We start from the raw sequence: 22,479 nt of genomic DNA on the forward strand, positions 1-22,479 counted from the left end.
GAAACCCCACCATGCCTCTCGGCCAAACATGAAATTCTACTCCTAAGAGACTATAGTTATTTCTAAGAATTGAAAACACTCTTACAGTACAGATGTGAAATAAGGAAGCCACTACCAAAACTGAAAAATCAGCAGCATAGACATTTAAAATATTTTCTAAAAATACCATAAAAAACATGTAGATTTGGTGGAAGGAGAGCCAACTTTATTTCAGTTGTACTTTTTTTCAGGCAGATCACGTGCAAATTTATTGTGTGTGGCTTGAGGCCATGTTCCAAGCTTTGTGTCCTTGAATACGCGTATACACGTGTCCTTGTAAACATCGGCCATCAGCTGAAATCACTCTGAGAAAGTCGAGAGTAACCTGCAGGGAGCTTGCGAGTCACCACACACCATCCCCTGCGGTCCTGTCCACCTGGGCGGCCTCCAACCCACCCAATTGGACTTAGAATTCATGTCAGCAGGTGTCACCTGAAAGGAAAGGTGACGTGGCTGTGGATCCTTGTAAGTGGGGACACTGCTCATCAATTCCTATTCAATGTCTATCAGGCGTCCGACATTGCCAAGCTCGGGGCCAGCCCTGCCTGCGGTGCCCTGAGGCCTGCAGTGCTTTTCAGCCCCTGCTCATCTTTCCTGCCCCTGTTTAACATCACCATCTGGGAGGAATTGCTCATGGGCTCCAGGTGAGAGAGACCAGGGCTCCAGGTCACAGTATCTATTAATACCCTGGGGACGTTCCCTTTGTGACACCATGGGCATCTGACTTCTAGGATGTTATGTTCCTGTAAAATTCTGTGCAGGAAGGTTTATAGGGCCTCTAGTTATAATTCACTTATAGTAAAAGTCTGGAAACAACCTGTATGGTCTTTAAAAGGAGAAGGGATAAACAACTTGGTACGTCCATATAATGGATTACTAGCTAACAACAAAAAGGTATTACGCAAATATCAGACAACAGCATGGATAAACTTTAACTGCATTTTGCTAAGTGAGAAAAGCCAGTCCAGAGGCTACACATTGTGTGAATAGATGGCGCTCTGAGAAAGGCAAAGGGACCAGGGTGGGAAACATCCCTGGTTGTCAGGGGCTGGGGGAGGGTAAGGCGGGGCTGGAGAGGGCAGACTGCAGGATCACTTTTGATGGTAGAACTTCTCCACAAGGGGCTCTGGTGGTGCATACGTGACCCTCAGCATGTAACCAAACACCACAAAGTGAATTTTCACGTACACAAATTTAGAAAAAATCAACCAATATGCTGGGATCCCAGGATGGAATGCAGAGCAGGACGATGAAGGTAACCGAGTCACTGAAGGAGGGAAAGGTTCCAACCCGAGTAACTCTGGGGAACCGAGTTTTAACAAGACACTGTGAGGCCGGGAGCAAAGAGCACTGCCTTCCTGTCGCTGAGCTTGCCTCGCAGAGGGTAAGGCTGGCGGCTCTGGAGCCACTGCGCCTTTGAACCTGAGTTCACCAAATAGGACACGTGCTATAAACCGGGAGAGACGGTCTTACTGCCGGAGAAGGAACGTACAGAGGAGCCCGGGGAACTGCTGGATGGATCGCGGTGCACCAGACGCGCCGTGTTTACTTTAGTGTGTCTGCAGATTAACGCGGAAATCAATCTGGCTGCGGGTGCACGCCTGGGTGAGCACATACACCAGGCATGCGCCTGCGGTCTGCACGCGCCCCGGGGCTGGCCACTGAAGGCACCCCGAGCAGTGCGGGCCTCCGGGGGGTGGACCCGGCTCCCGGCCCACCTCCCTTGCTCCCGGTGCCCTGCCGGCCACAGACCAGCTCTCGACCCTCCCGCCCCCAATCGCTACTCCGACGCCTGGGGTGGTCTTGTGACCTTTCCAGGTCTCCGGTGCTTGGCTAAACAGTTTTTGTTTAAAATTGTCTCTCTTAAAATGACTTGCCTGGTTTCTGTCTCCCGAGTAGACTTTCACTGGCAGGCGGTCCTTATAATGTTCAAGAACTACCCTGTGGTGACAGATGTCAGAGGTGCGGCCGCAGGGATGTGGGGAGGGGCAAAGGAGCTGAGCTCAGGCTCCTGGGACAGGAGGCGTCAAGCACCTTGCTCATTACAGTTGGCTTTGACCCGTTCACTTTTCTGGTCCTGTGACATACACACACACACACACACACACGTGCATCTGTGTGTGTATCAGGCAGGTGTGCAGGTGGATATAAAAGCCTGTGTGTGCGTGTTGTCAAGACAGAGCAGGTGTGAAGTTTTCAGGTCATTGCCTCGAGGTGCAAAAATTCTGTCTTCGTTTTTCTGAAACTGAATATAATTACTATTTCACACCTTCCTTCTGCTGGCTGGCACACTGTTCTTTATTAATTCATGTTAAACTCGATCCGTTCAAGGCTTTCTTCGTCAATTCAGGTATTTTCACTGGAGCTGCGCCTGGAAAAGCCTGCGTAGCCGTGAGAAGGGTGGGGTGGGATCGTCACCTGCTCACGGGAGCTTCCGCGGTGCACCCCAGCTGCTCGGGGTCCCCAGGCCACACCCGCCAGCCCGCCCTGCTGCGTTCTTCCCACCAGACCTCCGGGCCAGTGGGTGCGGACACGGGACACCTGCCCGGGGCTGCCGGGGCGGAGGAGGCTCTACGAGTACCATCGGCTTCTGCCCCGACTCTGTCAGTGGCTCAGAGCAGGGATGGGGTGGAAATGCCTCTGGGCCACGGGCACCAGTGAGACCTTGCGAAATCTTCTCCTTTTGTGCCTCAGTTTCCTCACAGATAAAGTGGAAGCAGAGTCACAGCTACCTCATAGGGCGCTGTCAGCATTAGACAAGATAAACTGTGGACATTTTAGAAGAGTGTCTGGAATGCAGGAAGCAGGCACTAACTGTAGTGATCGTTTATTTACGGATTTTACCGTTATTGATAAACGTGGTGCCTGCCCTGAAACTACTGGGAAAGTGAGTCACATGCCAAGACGTTAACAAGTGGATCCTTCTAGGGAACAGAAGGGGTGGGAAGACATCGAGGGCTTGATTTTTCCCATGTAATTCTTTCCCGTAATGATTGTACATGTGGCCACAGCTGTGCAGGAAAGCACACTCCAGCATCCAAAGGACAGACCACTGAAAGTTCCCAGGGAGTCGACATTATCATAGAGCTGTGTCTGTAGATCAGAAAGAGCCCCCTGATCACAAATGACACTCCTGACCTTGGGAAGTTTGTGTGTTTGCTTGAAAATAAGAGGCGAGGTAGATGTAAGTTACCTGTGATTCTGAGAGAGGGCGTCTCAGGAACATTACAAAGCACGTAAGGTAGGGATTTGGATTTTTAGATGCAGCAGCGTCCGATGGCTCAGGAAGGGGAAACCACTCAAGGACACCAGAGCGGTCACGGCATCCTTCGCGAGGACTCGCATGAAAGCGCACAGCAGGTTGAAGTAAAGACAAACAACAGGACACATGGGAGAGTGTTTTGAGCTGTCAGGAGCCCCAGATGTTTACAAACTCACTTGGGCTCAGGCTGCCAGAAATAACAACATTAAACCCAATTTCTTCTCTCTCTCTTTCTTTTCCATTTAGTTACATTTAGATCAGATTGAAAAAAAAAAAAAACGAAGTATATCTAGGACTGTTTTTTGTTTTGTAGTCAATGGTATGATGCTGATGGATTAGAAAACAGAATCATAACACTTACTGTGCTATTGTCTTCCCTGTCGTGGGGACCGGTGTTGACCGGAAGGAGGTGGGACCTGTCGGAGGGCAGTGGGGAGGGCAGGAGGGTGCGTCGTGATAAAGTAAACCCCGTCGTGGAGACCGCACCAAATCGGCTGTGATTACTTAAGAATCATAGAGAACAGGAAGCTTATTAGGATTCCGGAATACGCAAACTGGTTTGTTTTGATTGTTCTTGTGCTGTCTGTTAATTGGTTTTAACGTAGGCAGATGATTCCAGGAAGGAGTTTTAGCAGAAAACACAGCTTATTCCTAAACTGTGTTCAGATTAGACCTCAGACACGTGGTGATCTTTCCTCTAAACTATGGCAAAGCCCCCCGACCTCCAACCTCAGGGCGGACTCTTCCTGGGGGGAGGAGCGAGCAGGTCTGGAACGCTGTGCTTTTCACGCTGAGACGTGTCCTGTCCCGCCCACGTGCACGTGTGTCTCTCGGGAAGTTGGCCTGTAAGTAAAAAGTGAAAGAGCCAAGTGGGGGCGTTCACAGACCCATCGGCGTCTTTTCAGGGGCTGGGGCCCTCAGCCGTCTGCCTGGGTGACGGTGGGCGAAGTTGGGCCCGCAAGGCTCTGGACAGCGAGCCTGCTTGTCAATCAGCCCAGGAGAGGGGCTCCTGGTGCCCAGGAAGCCCTGCGCAGGTGTGAGAGGGGTCGCAGCCGGCCCTCCGGGGGAACAAACGGACAAGGGCCCCGAGGCCGAGGGAACAGAAGGCGCTGGGGGCCGGGGCGTCAGCCGTTCGTGAGTCCAGATCCAGATCGAGGGTCCAGATCTTCAAGCCCAGACTCAGGGGCCTCCACGCGAGCTCGAGTGGATCTTCGGAGCATCCCCGGACGCTCCGAGGACCGCGGCACCGCTCGCCGGACAGGCGGCACTCAGCACCGGCCCCGCCGCTGGCCTCGCAGAGGAGGAGCCGGGCGTCCGGCCCGAGTCTCCCAGGAAGGAGCCGAGCCGGCCGCGCGGCCCGCGGTGCGGCGGGGAAGCGCTGCGCTGGTGACCCGGGCGCAGGGTCGCGGCCGGGACGGCTGTTCCTGGGAGGGGCGCGTGTCCCGGGTCAGAGGCGCAGTAAGCAAGGCCGCAGGAGCTGTTTGGAGCCCAGGGCCGTCCACACCTGAGGACACAGCTCGGGACGCTGGGTGAGGAAACGATGCCCAGACACCGGGGAAAAGGAGCCCGGGGACCTGCGTTTCCTGAGCGGAGGAGGGAGGAACCCGGAAGACGCCCCGGTCCTGCCCTGCCGCCGGCGCGGGGTTCTGGAAGCATCCCCGCTGACGCAGGAGGCGGGAGGAGGAGCGCGTCTGGGCGCAGGTGCGGCACGCTCGTCGCCAGGGCGCGCGCCCAGGGGTATCCGAGACGCCCCGGGCAGGCCCGCTACCTGTCACCCACCTGGAGCCCGGTGTGCCACCGAGCCCGCGCGAGACTTCCAGGTGCCGGGTAGCAGTCCAGACACGCTTTGCACCACGGGGCTGACTCTGCAGACAGGAGCAAAGTGAACTGCGCCCAGAGGTGACAGCGAGAGGAGGCGCGCATCCGCCCTGCGGGAGCTCAGCCGGCTGTGCCGCGGGAGTCACCGATCCCTCTTAACAGTGACCACGTGTGGGAAGAGAACGGGCCTTCCGCCTTCTCAAGGTGAGCCGGGGCGCTGGAGGCCCAGACGGAGGGCAAGGGCCAGAGCTGCAGGCCCGGGTGGAGGAAAGATGAGAGAAAGACAGCTCAGAAAGCACCAAAATGCTTTATGTTTGAAGCCTTCATGGCTACAGAATAGGGGGCCCTAGAGCCCTGGCTGGGGAGCCTCTGCCTCCACCCCCTTCTCCGCCGCCGGGACCCTCCCCCAAAGCGCCTGCACGTCCCTGTGTCACGGGCGAAGACCCTTCCCTCTACCCTCACCGCTCTGAGTTTGCAGCCAGCCTGCAGTCGCGGGGTTCAGTGAGGGGACGGGGAAGGGGCACAGCCCTCCCCGTGCTTCTCCCCAGGATCACGGAGCCTTTTCGAGTGGACGGGACGGCACGACTCCTGTGGGGTCACTTGTCCGAAGGTGTCTCTTTGTGACATGTGTGCACGTGTCACCCCCCGCCCCCATCTTCTTTGAGGCCAAAACCTCAATGTGACCCAAATTTTCCACTTCCAGTCTCTTAGGCTAAGTGCTTCCATTCATAAAGAAAACATAAAATCTCTTTATAATTCAGATACTGATTAGCTATTTTGGGCACTGATGCCGATGAAAGAGCAGCAAAGATGGTGCACATTTGTACTGTTTCTGCTCCTAGGAAACATTGCTTTTGGAAAAAAAAAAAACCCACAAACACACAGCTGTTGGACTCAATAACACTTCATTGACAATCAACCTGGAAATTGTTTATTAAAACTATCCAGCTGCTAATTCTCAATAGGAAAAATCTGCATTCAAACGAAAGAAGAAAAGCCCTTTTCTGCGCTTCGTGAACATTAGGGGAAGAGCTCTGGGAAGCGGCGTCGGAATGAACCCACCACGGAGCCACTGTCTGTCCTTTCGGGAGCGGAGCAGAGAAGGTACGGGCACCTCTGTTCAGGCAGCAGCCCCCCCCTGCAGCCTCATGCGGAACCGGCCTCGGCGCAGAGAGACACAAAAGCCCGGGGCCGAGATGCTCACTGCCTCCACGCCCCCTCCTCCTTCAAGGCTCCAGGTGGGGCGGGGGGAAGCGGGTAGACAGCAGGAGCCACAGGTCTTTCGGAGGGGGGCCCTCAGATGCGTGTCCAAGCCCTGCTGACGCCTGGGACGCCGGCGGAGGGGGCTGACCGGCAGGTGTGCCCGGGCGGCCCCGGCTCCGCTGTGCCTTAGTCGGCGGGTGCTGAGTCCTCGGCGCCCCAGGCCTGAGGCCAGTTCCCAGCCACGCACTCTGCTTTCCTCCTTGTCTGTGGCACGAACGCCCCAATTCTTCCCTGTGCCCGCCAAGTACATACACCTGGTTACCATCTGCTTCGTGGCCTGTAACTTTTCTGGCTACGATCTGTTTGGCCCGAAGCAGGTGGCGTGAGGCCCGTCCACCCACCCTTGGCCCTGGATCCGCTTTGGCACAGACATACAGAGAGAGACAGAGACAGAGACAGAGACAGAGATGGAGAGAGCAAGCCTGAGGCTGAGGGCTGTCCGCCCCCCAGGCCTGGGCCGCACGTCCAGGGGAAGGAGCCGATGTGGCTTCCAGGAGACACAGCCCTGCTCACTTCAAGGAACAGGTGTGGCTGGTAAGTCACCTTCCTTCCTTCTTGTCACCCAAAGCCCAGTCTCGGAACCTGGAAGGACAGCGGCCTCTCCTGAGAGTTCAGAGCTCGGGCACTGGTGACAAGGGGCCGCGATGTGTTAGCCTGAGCTTCTGACACCTGAGGGAGACCCACCCTGACCCTGTCAAACCACGGAGACCACGTTTTTCCACTTTGCAGGGCTGGTGATGCTGACAGACCAGGAGGGGCCCTGCTCCGGGGAGATGCAAGTGTGACCCACGCTTCTCCAAAACCTTAACCTCCTGGGTCAGCACCCCCTGTGATCCTGACCCAGCCGTTCTGGAAGCGTCTCTGCGTCTTCTGTTTCCCTGTAAGAGTCTTCTGACTTAACCCTTCACCCCACTCACTGTCGTCTCAGTTCATCCCACCTCTACTAAACCAGCCTCTCTGACCAGCCACTCATCAGCTTTTCTCTCTGGGTAGAACAGACTTCTGTCCAGATTTCTCCTCTGGTCACCCCGTCCTGGCAGCCTCCTTCGGGTGGGGAGGAGGCCCTTATTCCCTAGGGCTCACCTTGGCCTCAGGCTCACAGCCCCCAGCACTGAGACCATAGACGAACTTCTGGGTCCCAGCCCCCGGCGTGTGGGGCTTGGTTTCGGGAGGCCCAGCCGGCTCGGGTACCACATCCAGGCATCCCACCCGGGCGGCTCCAAGCGACTGGTCGTTTGAATTTTGACAAAGCTTTCGTGCCTTGAATCTGGGTGGCAGGTGGGGCCCCCGGGGAGGCTGCTTCGTCCCCAGAGAAGAAGCCCCAAGAGGGGGCTGGTGCAGGGTCCTGGCTCCTCTTTGCTGAGACTTGACCTTATTTCATGCACAGGGGACAGGGAACTTGAGGGCAAGTCTGAAAGCAGGGCTGCCTGAGGAGCATGTGGCGTCTGCTCCCCAAGGCTGGTCACCAGTCACCCCGGCCGAGCCGCATGGAGGGACGCTGGCCCCGTGCGCATCCACAAGGACCCACCGTGCTCCGGTGACACATGACGGGGAGCACGTCACCACGGAGGGTGGGGTCTCCGGGAGCCTGCCAAAGGGCAGAGGTCAGGAGAGCAAAGAGGAATTGGGTGGAAGCTGGGTCACCAGGGCGGTTCCCAGAGGAAGCAGTGACTGTGACGCGTGTGAACGTGAAGCAGCGAGAAAAAAACAAACACGTTCCAGGCAGAGGAAAGAGGAAGCGTTTCCAAAGGCCTGAGACAGAAAAGTGACACTTCTAAGAAGTGGCAGCTTTCTGAAGTTGGAGCGTGGAGTGGCGAGGGGCGTGAGAAGGTTAGACATTCTGGACAGTTTGAGGTTTGTGTGTGCTGTGCTTGAACAAATGCACTATTATCCAGAAGAGGCGACTGTGCACTAGTTCCCCCCCTTACTGGCTAGCAGCCATTCATTTATATTGTCAGTTTTTTCTGCATCTGTGTTCCCACCCAACATAAAATTTTGAGTTCGGCATTACGTGCAAAAGGGAGGGAAAATGTTAGTGAGTTTTGAACTGTCATCCTATCTATGAGGTCTTAACAAAGGGAAATAATTAGTAAGAATGTAAACAACCACGCAGATGAGAATTCCCATTGAAATGTCGCTGGTACAACCATCAAATGGATGTACAGCCATTAAAAGGTTTAATTATAAGTTTGTAAGACAAGATGGAAAAATGCTTATGACTCAGTTTTTACTAAAACACGCCTCGTTGCCGTGCATATAAGTACATAAAAAGGCTCCATGAAAATAAAACTTGGGGAAGGATCACAAATAACGATTGTCATTATGTCCCTCGTGAGGAATTTCAGGTGAAACATTCCACCCCCCCCCCCCGGCGCCATCTTGGGCACAAAGCACTCACCCAGCCGTAGTTCTCAGCGCTCTTGCAGCCCGGCTACTTCAAAGAAAATGATATGAATGTATGATTTACAACCAACACATGTAACAGACATGCACGAAAGCAGAGGCGACACATGCACAAGCTGTGGGTTACTGCACGGGGTGGACACCACATCCAGGAAGTTTGCTTCTTTCCTGCCTCTGGGCGTGACCAGCTCTGAAATCTGCTGGGACTTTGGTGAGTCATTGAAAACAGTGACCTGGATCAGATGGTGTCCCTTTAGTTTCTAATTTAAACAATACTGCTTTTGGGAATAGTGACAAAATGTCACAAAGTCAGAGAAATTAGAACCATCTTTCTAATAGAAATACCGCACAGCGCCCTCCTCCGACGGCCCGTGTGAGTTTCTGCCTGTGAAACGGGACCCACGTGGGCAGAGCCTGTGGACACCCGTGTCCCCTCCTGTGGCTTCCTGACTCTCTGGAGCCCAGAGCCATCGCCGCTGCCAGTACAGAGACCATTGAAATGAACGATTGATGCACCGAGGCATGAGGTGAGCTGATGAATCGTTTCATGTGCCTTTGTTTTTTTTTTTGTTTTTGTTTTTGTTTTTTTTCGGTACCAATAAGTCTTTATTCATTGTATTTTCCCAAGGAAAAGAAGGGGAAGGGAAAAGGGTCAGCATGAGTGTTACAAAATGATAGCAAATGGGAAAGGAAGTACCTGGCACAGCAAAATCAACCAACAAATAAACACTGCCCAGATGGGGTCGCCAAAGCCCAAGGGGGCTCAGTCTCCTGCAGTTCAGTAATGAGGGGAAGGGATGAAGAACAGGTACATGCTTTTCCACCCTCCCTCCCTCCCCATAAATTCAAGATTTCACACAAAGCTTTGGTTTCTAGCAGTAAACATGGAGTTACATTCGTCCGTCTCCTATTAAACAATCTTGTGGCCACTTTGACATAAGTTTCTTGCACCTGCATAAAAGTTCCTGAGTGACTTGGCTATACATTCATCTTTCCTTTCGTGGTCTCCCAACCCCACCTTCTACATGGAAGGCCCCCTCGTTGCTCCTCTCTACCCTAGGATTAGAGATTAAAGTAGGTTTTAATCCATCCAAAGACAGCAGTCTGTTTGGCATGAATCAAATCAAGGGATGGTCATGACTCAGGAGATTGAGAACAAGGGATGGTGAGTTCTTAGCTTCTTCAGGATTTTTGCACAAATCATTTAATCACAGACACCCCACAAATTAAACATATAGGTGTATGGACTATTTTGGGGGGCACGAAGGGGAAAAGAAGAGGGGGTAGGAATACAGTTTTTAGGACAGAAGATCTTGTTCAAAATAGGAAACAGGGGAGGGGGAACACAAAAGAAAGTGTAGTTCAAGACCTCCCACTTCAAGAAGAGGGGCCCCCAAGTTTATGTTTCAGATCTTTTTGGCTGGCGCAGACCTTTTGTCAAAGATGCTTTGGCTATTTTTCTCAATATAAAAAGAAGTTTGTAAACAATAAAACCCCAAAAGAACATGGAGAAGACCAACACATTATATTTACACAAACTAGGCCACCTAGCAATCACCAAATCAGCTACTTGTGAAGTCCTACGAAGCCCAGACAAATACAATAACTAGAGGGGGGCAGCAATTGGGGGAGACAAGAACCCAGGATCAGACACACATCACCCAATGCGTTCTATTGCATTTGCCCCGTTACAACACAGTGAGGTAGGTTTGCAGTGATCTCACAGCATGTAAACGAAACCCCCTTTTCTCCTTTAGCTACCATGACACTAATTACTGCTGCAGCAGGGCAGGACACTGGCTCTGGGAACCACAAAGAAGCCATCACTGATGGTCTCTCTGGAAACCAAGGAGGAAAAGTCCAGAATTGTTAAAGATTAAGGATCTTGTCCTTGCTTCATATATCCATCCCTGGGCAGCTCAAGATGGGTACAGAGGTATCATTCTTAAAACCTGTCCTTACCAACTCACAGTTTTTACAAAAACACATACAATACACCCTGTTGTGTATGTTAGGCCTAGCCCAATCCAGTGAAGGATGGACGTGGTATGTAAAGCGAGTCCTATGCCCTGGGATTAGAGGTCTGGAACAGGAATCCTTTATCACACATCCAGATGACCTCTGCCTAATCTTGGCTTCCCCTCTCTGCACCTTTTACCTGGCCCAGCCTCTCCTAACCTCTCTGTACCACCTTTTCCTGTTCAGACCAATTTCCAATCTTTCAGTAGAAGGAGACCAAGTCATGGGGCAACCCAGTTAAAACCTAGTCTCCCATGAAACATTGAAGATGGAGAGGTTTCAAGAGGACACTGTGGCAGAAAAGCCAGCTCTAATTGGCAAAAATGAGGTAGTTCAATAGGCTATACGCTCCAAATAGTTGTTCTCTCTGGTGATAGAGCAACAGAAAGTATTCCCGCTGTGCAGACCCGGAGCTGCTGCCGACTTATCCCTGAGATTGCTCACGTACCTGAGAACACAGTGCAGGAATGAGGGCCTTAGATTAAAATACACAAAAATACAAAACCAGAATATTTATATTATGAAAAAAAAAAGTTAAAATGCACAAGATACGTCATTCGCACACAGCTAGTGCACTTGGCATCCTGGAGAAAGTGGGACCCAAGGTACAGTCATCCAAGGGAGCAAATAAATAAAATTGTATTGGCCCAGAACGGGGTGGGAATGAGCTTAGAAGCAGCAGGTCTGCAGCTGTTCCCTCAACCCCCCTTTTGCCTATCATCACAACCCACTGCTTGGGACAGTTCTGTCAGCACTCTATCCCAGGAGGAGGTTGTGAGGAGACAGGATGCGGACAACCCTGCCTTACCCCTGAGAGATTTCCTCCCCCAGCAGGTAGTGGCTTGTGGGCTGGGTCCATCGATCTGGTCTCACGCTTAAGCTTTTCACTCTGGTATGGGGAATATTATTCCATATCCTTCTTGAAGAGTAAAACAACTTCCCTATCCAGGCCACTTTCAAAAGCTGGAGATTCTGGGGGTGGAGACTCAGATAAAGCATGCAGGGAGGGTTACCCCCCAAAGCCCTCACGTGCATTTGGATAGAGCGTGATTGGAGTTTCTTTGCCTCACCCCTTCCCCCCCACCAAGAGGGAAGAGGGGGTGACGCTTTGGCCCCCGGCCTGAGATATACGGCAGTGCCAGCTGCCCCTACCCACCCTGCCCCAACTTTCTCCACTCTGCCGATTGATACCTGTTCCTCAAAACTTTCTGATCACAAACGGATAGCCCCCACCCACTGTGGCTCAATTCTGGGCCTCTGGGAGCATGGCAGGGCTATGGATCTCTTCTTCCTCATCCCGAAAGTAGGCTGGCTTTCCCTGTGAGCTGGGAGCTTGCTGGGCCTTCAGTGGACACGAGGCTACCATATGGTTGATGCTCTGGCAGAAGTGGCACTTCTTGGGCTGGGGTGGCAGTTTGCATTCCTTGGCATGATGGTCTAGACCTCCACAGTTGTAGCACCTGTCTCCCTTTGATCTGCGTTTCTGCATGTTCTTCCCTTTGGGCCGCCTCTCACTCCCAATACAGAACACCCCACCAGGGCCGGTGACTCGGATAGATTCCAGGCCCTTAGCAGACTTCTTAAAGGTGAACTCTACGGCCTCACCCTCCTTCAGGCTCCGGAAGCCCTCCATGTGCAGCTTACTCTGGTGCACAAAGACATCCACCGGAGGGTCGAGTGCGACCCCGGCGCGGGCAGTCATGGACAGGAAGCCGAATCCCATGCGCACGTTGAACCACTTACAGATGCCGGCGCCGTGCAGCAGCTGCGGCTCCTCGGCCGCCCGGGCCGCGTCCTCCTGCACCTCCTCCGGCGCCTTGGCGCCGCCACCTGCAAACTGCTGGTTTGACACAGAGCCCATGGTAGTCGGCTGAGCCCGCGGCCCCGGGCCCCAGGTCGGCCGGCTGCTGGCCCCAGACAAGTCCGGAGGCAAAGGTTGTGCCTTTGTTTTAAGCTAATTAATGTTCTCAACTAATCAGCTCAAATGCATGAGACACAATTTCATTTTTGCACTGTTCTGGGTATTTGAGGTCCGGACTATCATATTTTAATTACAAGGATATATCAGACAAACACAGAGGAAAAATACTGTCAATTTAACTACAGGAGATAATTTAATTGTTATGAAAATGATATTAATCATCCAGATCTTAAAAGTTCATAGTCACAGTAAAAGCCAAGACTCCAAAATTCTATTAATCACTTCCACACATTTATTGAACACCTGTGTGCCCCAAATAAAATATGTGTATAATGAAATTATCTGTCATTTTCACAGCATGGCCAGGCTTATCCTCTTACAGCTGCATCTTACACGCCTATACAGTGTACACGCTCTACCAGGTAAACCCGCTTAGTTAACAAACAAGGAAATTGCCTCTCCTCTGTCTACACTGTCAGACACTGAATGTTACCAACACCCCTGAATATTCACGTCCGGTCAAATTACAGACCTCCTTCTCCTCACAGGGGACCCCATCTTCTAAAGTTTGCTTGGCCATCTCTTCCTTTTCACTTTAATTCACATGTACCACAGTTTACATTTTGCTGATCCATTTTGCTACTTACTCATTATTATGAACTGTAAAAATGAATTTGAAACAAACTGAACAGAAAGAAAGCAGAGTAACCCAAAGACAAAAGACAAGTATTAATAGGGAACTCCTTGTGAAGCCTTCATATTAACAGATTTTAATGAAATCATTCTTCACTCTGTGTTTACCAAGGTCCTTGACTTAACCATTAAGTTCAACATTTCTTCACGCCCTGAAGACTGTTAGCTCCAAGACAAAAATTGCAGGGTTGTGAAAGCAAATAATCTACTTCAAATTGAAGTTATTTCTAGTAGAAGCAGAAAGAGATATGAATGTACCCAGGAGAATTCTGACTTTCCAGACCTCTCCTAAGAATATCCTGTGAGTTTTTATGAGAAAAATTTTCAAGGAAACAGAAAGTAATAAAAAGATGAAGTCACAAAGCGCTTCGTGTAAATGACACGTGCTGTCGTATTTCTTACGCTCAGCGTGTTTACTTGTGACTCTAAAACAACAGCTGCAGCAACAAAAAAAGGGAAGGTAAGAGAAAACTTACAGACTAAAATAAAGAATGTTCCAAGAGAGGTGAGAAAGATAAAGAGAAACACATACCACAGTTAGCAATAATGCACTTTAAATTTATTATCTCTCATTAATTCTATGTGCTGCTGGAAAAGAGTATCTTTCCAGAGGTGTCATAAAAATAAAATACTTAGGAAAGAGTGTTCAAATATATATATATGTTTTTAATTACCAAAATATATGCCCTTTAAAATGGAGATTTTCTTTTATTTACTATTTAAATTAAGGGTAGTACTTTTCATAAATATTTCTTCTGTATCTTGCTTTATTTAAAGTCACAGAATATAATATTCTTTAGATGAATAACTAACATCAGCTAATTCGTAATTAATATTTTGATTAAATAACATAGCTCAAGTGTACCAAAACATTAGGGACTATTTTACATTAAAAGTTACTATGGATTTAGATAAGAAGCTCTTTTTCTAGAATAAAAATTATAGCGTATCTATAGTTTAATATTTATAATATCCTATTTTTCTATTGCAAAGGTACACCTTTTTCTAGAGGTAGAAATTCCCAACCCTGTGCTTTCCAGTTGCAAAACCACAGGTATTTCTTACAGTTGATGAGATCATCCAGGGGTGCCCACAGCCTGGAGTAAGCAGAAGTCAGAGGTCCCGGGCCCTGGGACCCACCTGGCCTCCTGGAACTTGTAACGTGCAGGGGGCGGGTGTTTCTTGGTTCCTTATCTAGTCTTACCAAGGACTCCGACGAAAGCCCTTGGAGACAGTGCCTTGTGTGCAAATGCGTCATTAAATAGTGGAATCACGTCACACATCGTCTTGGGTGTGTTGCGTCTACGTTTTTCATTGCTTTTTTTTTTTTTTTCACTTCTCACAAGAAACTTCTTATTCAGCGCATACAGCTCTTTAACACACTTTCAGAGTGTTAAATCTTTTTCATTGTATATTGTTACACAATTTTGCCAACATATCACCAGTTTATAACAGTTTTTTTCCTAAAAATTTGCTATTAGTAATGATAACATGAAACAGCCTTATGTATACATATCTTCAAAATTACAGGAATATATTTGCCTGATGAATTTATAAAAGTAGAATTATTGAGTCAGATTATGTGTGGGATTTCAAAATTTTTTAAAGATTTATTATTTATTTATTTATTTTTTGGCTGTGTCGGGTCTTAGTTGCGGCACGTGGGCTCTTCGTTGCAGCATGGGCTTCTCTCTAGTTGTGCGGGATTTAAATTTTGATGGACAATTCCACCTTGACCTTTTAAGCATTGGTACCATATTAAGTTCCCGTAAACAGTGCTTAAGTTTCAGATTTCTTCTCGTCCTGGTCAAAGCTGTGTTTGTCACTCTTCTATTTTTTCTTAACCAATGTGGGGAAAATCATAGCTCAGTATGGTTTTAATTTGGAATTGCAGGACCTCCCATAAAATTGAGTGACTTTTCAGGTGTTTATAAGCTCACTTTTTTTTCTTCTGTGTGTTAGAAAGTTAGTTTTCTCTTGTTGCCAAAACTACCAAAACTGTAGTGGCTTTAGCATCACCCGTTTACCTTCTGCAGCCCTGTAGGTCAGAGGCTGAGCTGGGTCTCACTGGGGTTCGGGGACGACCGATCAGGTTTCCTGGCTCATGGATTGTTCGCGGAACTCAGGTATTTGCAGCTGCTTCCTTGCTGGGCATCAGGCAAGGGCTGAGCCTCCAGCGGGACCACATCCCTGTTCTATGGACACGTCTTCCCTCTTCCTTCTCCCTGCAGGGGCCCTTCCTCCTCTGTCATGATCTCTCTCTCGCAGACCCAGGGAAGGTTCTCTGTGCCTATGGACTTGTGTGATTGCTCTGGACCTGCCCTGATAACCCTCTTGGGGTCAGCCCTGTAGGCGCATCTGTAAATAGAGTCACTGTTGTGGGTAGGATGCCCTCCTCCAGGGAGGTGTTGCTCTGTCCACTGCCCGCTGCTTGGGCTGATCTTTTATTGACTGATTTGTGAGGTCTCAAGGTAGGTTTTGAAATTCACTATTTTCATGTTCTTCTGTTATATATTTTAAGAATATTTTCTACAAATCTCTTTGTTTCTCATCTCTATCAAAGTTTTAATTTTTTTCAACGATGTGGTATATTTCTTAATGACTTACTTGGTTTGATTTCATATTCAGAGGAGCCATAATCACCTTACACCTTTAAAATGTCATTCTGTATTTAGTAGAACTTTAATAGTTATACTCTGGTTTTCCATTTAGAGTTTTAGTCATTTTCAAGTTATTGTTGTGAAAGGGTGAAAATAGGGATACTACTTTATTTTCCCCCCGAACCTTGTAGTCTGGGATTGCTCAGACCCCGCACACTCTCCCCAGAGGTTTGTCTCGGGACTGACCCTTGGCACACGTAGTACCAGTTCAATCAGAAAGTTCCTGTTAACCTGGTTTACGGGGACTGCATTTTGCCTGTGGGCTGTTGTCCCGGTAGCTGAGTTTAATGCCCTGGGCATGGCCTGCCCCGCGTGACCCCACGTTCCCGACCCCAGGCTGGGCCGGCTCCACGCGGACAGCACATCACGCCCCATCCACGTGGCTGGGAGAACCCAGCATTCCCGCGGTTCCAAGGGAGGGGCGCCTGGAAGCTCCTGCCTGGTCCCCCTGCTTGGTCCTGGACCTACTCCCTCTGCTGAATTTAATCTCTGTCCTTTCACAGTCCTGAGCTCCCTAAGTCCCGTGGTCCTTCTACTGGGCCATCCCAGGTGGTCTTGGGGTCACCTCCGCAAACTGAAGTACAATTATCCCAGTTACATTTATTGAGTAAACTAACATTCCTCAACTGATTGAGATGTCTTTTAAAATGAATTCTGAATTTATGCTGGGCTTTTAAAATTGTGAAATGAGTTTCCGTTCAATTGAAATTAAAGAAAAAATCACCAAAAATTAACTAAATATAAAGGTAACCAAAATACAGAAGCTATGGTACTACACGAATAAGAGGGAAAAAAATCCCTATAAAGCACACTTAGGGAGTCAGCACACGGATGTCCATTCCTGATCGTGAGCTGTCTCAGTAAGTGTGGAATTCTGTCCAACGCACCCACTGGCCCCAAAAGCCTTTTACCATTGAGTGGGATCGTCCTGAGGTTCTTGTTTCCCTCATTAGATCACGTCCTCCATCAAGACAATACATGATGGGCACAAGTGTGTTCCAAAACATCTCTACTACAAAACCAGCTGTCATGTTGGACTTGGCCATAGATTTTAGATCCCTGACCTGTGCCTGGCACAAAAATCAGCTCTACGTAATTACTTGTTGAAAGAACAGATAAATGGGTCCTCTGTCAACTGTTGTATCTCCAGGATTAGATGGCACATACTAGATATTCAACACATGAGGTGAACGAATAACACTGAGTATTTCACTAACCTCCCTGGGGCTAAACCCCCAGGAGCTAAATGAGAGAGTAGGTTGTCCTCAGGAGAGGATCTGTGCTCTGGTGTTTGGGATGCAGACCTTCTGCCCGTCCCAATACCAGTCCCAATAACAGTGTGAATGTTTAATTCATACCAATGGTCAAGAATAGAAAATCAGTGCTGACCACCAAGGAGAAAAGGGAAGCCAGAAATCCCTTCCAAATATCAAAGTTCTAGACACTAAAGAGAAAAACAAAACTCAACAGAAGAGAATGAAGAGCTTTGGCATGAACATCCCCATGTACGGATATTGTATTTATAGCAGAAGAGAAATAAAACTCATGGATGAACTGACAATGGGACAGTGGGTTAAACATGAGAAAAATGAAGTTACTTCTCCTCTACACCATACACGAAAATAAGTTCTTCATAGAGAAAATGCGTTCAAGTGAAAGGAAAACAATTTTAAGTTTTGGAATTACATGGATGAGCATATTCATGATCTGAGTAAGAAGACTTTTTAAAAAGAACCCAAAGAGAACAATCGATTAAGGAAATTATGGACAAGACTGGGTAACATTGATCTTAAATACTTATGCCAAAGGCATAATAAGCAAAGTGACTTGTCATTTAAAGACAAGCCAGAGACTGAGAGAAGGTAACCGTAATACACACAACCACATGGCTTTGGTATCGTGGCTTAGTGTGACCCAGCCATCAGGGATGTGTAAATTCCAGGGAGGCGCGTTTCACATCAGTCAGACTGGCAAGAAGGGAAACACCTGATGAGACCTTGCTTGGAGACAGGGAAACTGCTAGAACAAATCTGAGCGGACACTTGGAGACAAACCAGTGGAGACACAGGTATCCTCAGACCCAGCCAGGATGCTTGTAAAGTTACAGCCTGCAGTCACGCTTCCTGCACCTGTTTTACACTGTCGTTGATGGAGAACGGCAGGGTCTGCATGGATCCTGCGTCCAAAAGAAACAGCCTTGCCAGGCAGAGCCCCGGCCTCGCACCCCCGAGGCCACTCCCTCCAGCTGCCCGAAGGCTAAGGGTGTCGTGGTCTCAGCAGGCGGAAACCCCGACCACACAGCCACATGGCCACATGGCACCGCCTGCGTGCCCAAACCTGTCCCGAGGGAACTGTCACCAAGTGAGAAGGAGGTGGTACAAGAAAGCCCACTGCAGTTTCACGGCCTGATGGAAGGTGGATGCACCCCAGATCCCACGGCCGGGGCGGGTGGAGCAGTGACGACTGTCAAGGTCTTCTTGTCAGCGAGTAAATCTCCAAACGGGAGAGAGAAGCCAGGTGCAGAGGGGGACACTCTATTTTCAGAACAGCTCTTAACACCGGGGTTAAGAATGAGCGAAGTGAATGGTTAAGAGCTAAAACTGAGGAAGATTCGTCTCTGGGAGCTGCTTTATCTCTTTTCATGGGGTTCAGAGGAGGCACACGTGGCTGTTATGATAAGTTCTGTGAAAGCCTTGCAGAGAGTGCTCTGGGGTCTATTTTATGTCTTTGAAATATTTATAAACTCCTCCCAGTCGAGATAAATTGGTCGACAGAAAATAGGAGCTCTTGAAAGAAACAAAGAAGACAAGAAGTTAATAGTGCCTGATTTTTCTGTTTAATCCTATCCTATCACAAGCCTTTGTGGATGAGCCAATCTGAATATAAGTGGAAAGTGCCAGGTCCACACACAGTGAAACACGCACACTCGCCCGGGCGTGTCAACACAGTGACAGAGGCGGTAAGCAAAACTGAAAACAATAGAATAGATCGAATTACATTCTCAGAAATAAGGGCCTGGCTGGGCCCAAGCTCAGGGGTCAGGGTCAGGGAAGGGACTTGGGGTCCGCCCGAGGCTGCCATTGCAGGTTTCTGCAAGCTTGGAGGAGGAATGGCGCTTCCTTTGACCCTCCCAGGGTGGAGGCAGGTCTGTCAGAGCTGGCTAACCTTCCCATTGCTCTGACCGTGAGCCTTATGAAAAGATGAACACCCGCTTTCAGGAGCCGGCTGCCCCCCGCACCACCCTCAACAGATGGACTTTCCCTCTTGGCGGTGCTGTTCTCCCGAAGAGGTTCAGCTGACAATTAACTTCCGTGTCTCAGGTCTGGGGGCGGTGGAACCTGGGAGCTGGTGAAGTCGCCAAAGGCAACGCGGGCACCTAGGATGGCTACGGAGACTTTTATTTTTAATTCATAACCGGTGACTCTGAAACTTTGTAAAAATAATTGTACATTCACTTTTTTAAAAGATTAAATTTATTACCGGTTTTGAAGATTAAAAAGAAAAGAGAAATGAGAAGATGATCGGATTGCTGTTTATTAGTCAGATACTACAAACGTCAGGCTCCGCATTTCCTTCTCTGACTTGCACCGGCTCTTCTGGCCTCTCTCCATCCCCTTCCGAATATTTTCATTTGACTCTAACAGGTCCTAAAGCAAGAAGAGCATCTTCACTAGGCCCTGGTCACGTGTATTCTAGGTTTCCCACTCAGAAATTTTAACAGGCTCCCACAGTTGACCAAGAAAGCCTTACCAGTCTATGGTGACAATTAATGCAGTGACTGATACTGGCCCCGGGTGCGTATGGCCCTGCTGCACAGGCCGGGCCCCGGGGGGGGCGGCTGTGCAGAAGGGCTGCGCTGAGGGGCCAGGAGGCCCACCCAGGCTGCGGTCCACGGGCGTCAGGGCAGAGCGGCTCACCCGCTGACAAGTGAGTCCCAGTGGACACGGGGCACCTGGTCCTGGACACACAAGGCTTCATGAGCCCGGAGCCGCCTGTCCTGAGGTGGGTGTGGTCAGAGCCCAGTGATGCCCCTGGGGCAGAACAGAGCAGAACCTCCTACCAGGAAGTTATATACTCAGTAAGGGGCAGGGGCAGGTCCAGATCATAAGCCAGCGCCCTGGACAGGCGACTCGAAACCCTGCACCTCTTTGCACTGACAAGTCCCTCTCAGGACACACCTGTGTCCCCAGGTGGGCTTTCTACCAGCAGCCAAATGGAAGATAAAACCCAGGCTGGATCCACAAATGGGTCAGCCTGGGATGCTGGTGAAGCTGGGCAGGGAAAGTGCTGTCCTGTGGCCTCACCCCAGGGAGGGCCTCGCCTTGCGGAGGAGCGACTGGAGAGGAGATGACCCTGGATCCCGGGGGGCCGCAGTCACGTCCAGGAAAGGGGCGCAGGGTGAAGCTCTGTGGGTCTCACGTAGTGACCCTGGAGCACGCCCTGTGGAGGAGTGGACATGCAGAGCGACGGCCTGGCCCCCAGCCGCTCCAGTGTCCACTTGAGGCCGTGCGGGCGGCCCTCGGGGGCAGGAAGAGAGGCTGAGGACAGCCCTCCGTGTGGCCCCATCCTTCAATCAGCCAGTGCTGGGCCTCCCTGGACGGATGGGTAGCAGTTTGTCCTGATTTGAGGCTCAGCTTCAGGACACTCAAAGGCAAACCACCTGAAAGCACAAATTCGGGTCTCTGGGGGAAAGCTGAATGACACAATCACTGGCCCTGTGTGCTGGTCCAGGCGGGGGTGAGCGGGCAGATCAACCACGTTTCCAAGACCATTTAAGTATCTAAGGATATATTTATGTTGATCACACGCTTAAACAAGATTTTGAAACACTGGATTAAAATATATTAAAATTAATCTACCTGGCTTTTATTTACTTTTTCAATATGGTTACCAGAAACTTTATAATTTCATATGGGGCTCATTTTACATTTTTATTGGGCAGGGCTGATGTCCAAGTCAGATGAGACACAACTACGTTATTCTGTAAACAGGGGGTTGATACCAAAAAGGTAACAATAACATAGTAGGTAAACTGTGATCTATCTGCTTATTTGTAGCATAACCTGTGACATGTACCTGCACATATGCACATACATTCCATGCAGAATATAATGAAATGTAATGTCACAGTTGGCCCACTCCCCCCGGGGGCCTGTCACTGTCACTCTCCCCTCAGATGGGCTAAGCCTTGGTGTCCACAGTGACAAGAGGGGGCAGAGACCCTCCTGGGCTGGTGATGGGAAAGCCGTCCAGATGTCTCCCTTCCTCTGCATCGGCTCCTGTCCACCAAGATAGCAAGTCCAGGCAGCCGGTGTCCAGTCAAAGGCTCGCCCAAGCGAATCCCCTCACGTCCTGTTCTATGAAGAGCCTTGCACACTGGCTCGAGCCCTGGTCTGGCTGGGACAGGACAGAGCCCACCAGGACTCCAGCTGATGCTGGTCAGAGCGGAGGGGATGGAGTGGACTTAGGGGTGAGGGGAAGCCAGGAAGCGTTTTCAACTGTTAAGAACAGAGCAGAAATAGCCCTAGTCACCCCTGCACCTCTCCTAGACAGGCACTGAAATTAGTCGATCAATCAATCAATCAGTCTTCCTGGAAGAGTATGGTAAGACCCCCTTTACAGTAGATTTCCACACCCCATGTCAGCATTCCTCAAATGCTATTAGCTTTCCGACAACACAGCAAAATCTGGCAAATTAACCTTTTACCACGATCAAGAACTAAAACCGTAAGTGTACCTGCCTTCTTGTCACATCCCAACTCAGAATGAATCTCCTTGATGACGTTTGCAGCCGTTGCCATTCTGCTCTGGAATCAGGTGCTGACGTTCCCTCGGTGCTTCCTCAGAGCCCATCGCCACCCCATCTCTGTCCCTCTCTGTCCCCCTCTCTGTTCCTCTCTGTCCCCTCTCTGTCCCCCTGTCCCTCTCTGTCCCTCTCTGTCCCCTCTCTGTCCCCATCCCCGCCTCATCCCCAGCACGTCCCCAGCCCATGGATGCACCTGCTCACAGGGACACCTGCCTGCAGAGCCTCGTGTTTCTAACCATCTCAGACCAGGGAGTTTCTCTCCTTAGTTTTCATGTGAATTGACCCGAATTAATCTTCTTCTAATTCAACTTAGAAACTGATTTCCGCCTCTGTGGAGGCTCCGTAACCTGACAGGAAAGCAGTAGCAGTGAAGACTCCTTGACAAACTGGTCCACCCTGGGCCCACTGTGTCACCAGCATTCACCATCTTAACTTAGTGTCACCAGCCGCCCGGCGGGGACACTCCTGTGAGCTTCTCATTACCGACGACTCCATGGACCAAAAGATTCATTTCCAGATTCCCAGGTCTGGCACTGTGGTCACACACACACACACACACACACACGCACACGGAGCTGAGCAGAAGCATTTGAAT

General features: G+C 50.1%; 1 long non-coding RNA gene and 1 pseudogene across 2 annotated transcripts in view; one reads left to right on the forward strand and one right to left on the reverse strand.

Moving 5' to 3' along the window:
* The window catches only part of LOC309662635, a 930,148-nt gene that overhangs the window by 409,560 nt on the left and 498,109 nt on the right, over positions 1–22,479 (forward strand). The window lies entirely within an intron of this gene.
* On the reverse strand, positions 11,735–12,665 carry LOC309662957 (protein lin-28 homolog A pseudogene; annotated as a pseudogene). The gene has a single exon. The product of its transcript is annotated as a protein lin-28 homolog A pseudogene (transcript).

Source organism: Balaenoptera physalus, assembly GCF_965194825.1.
Source record: "Balaenoptera physalus genome assembly, chromosome: 6".
Lineage (NCBI taxonomy): Eukaryota > Metazoa > Chordata > Mammalia > Artiodactyla > Balaenopteridae > Balaenoptera > Balaenoptera physalus.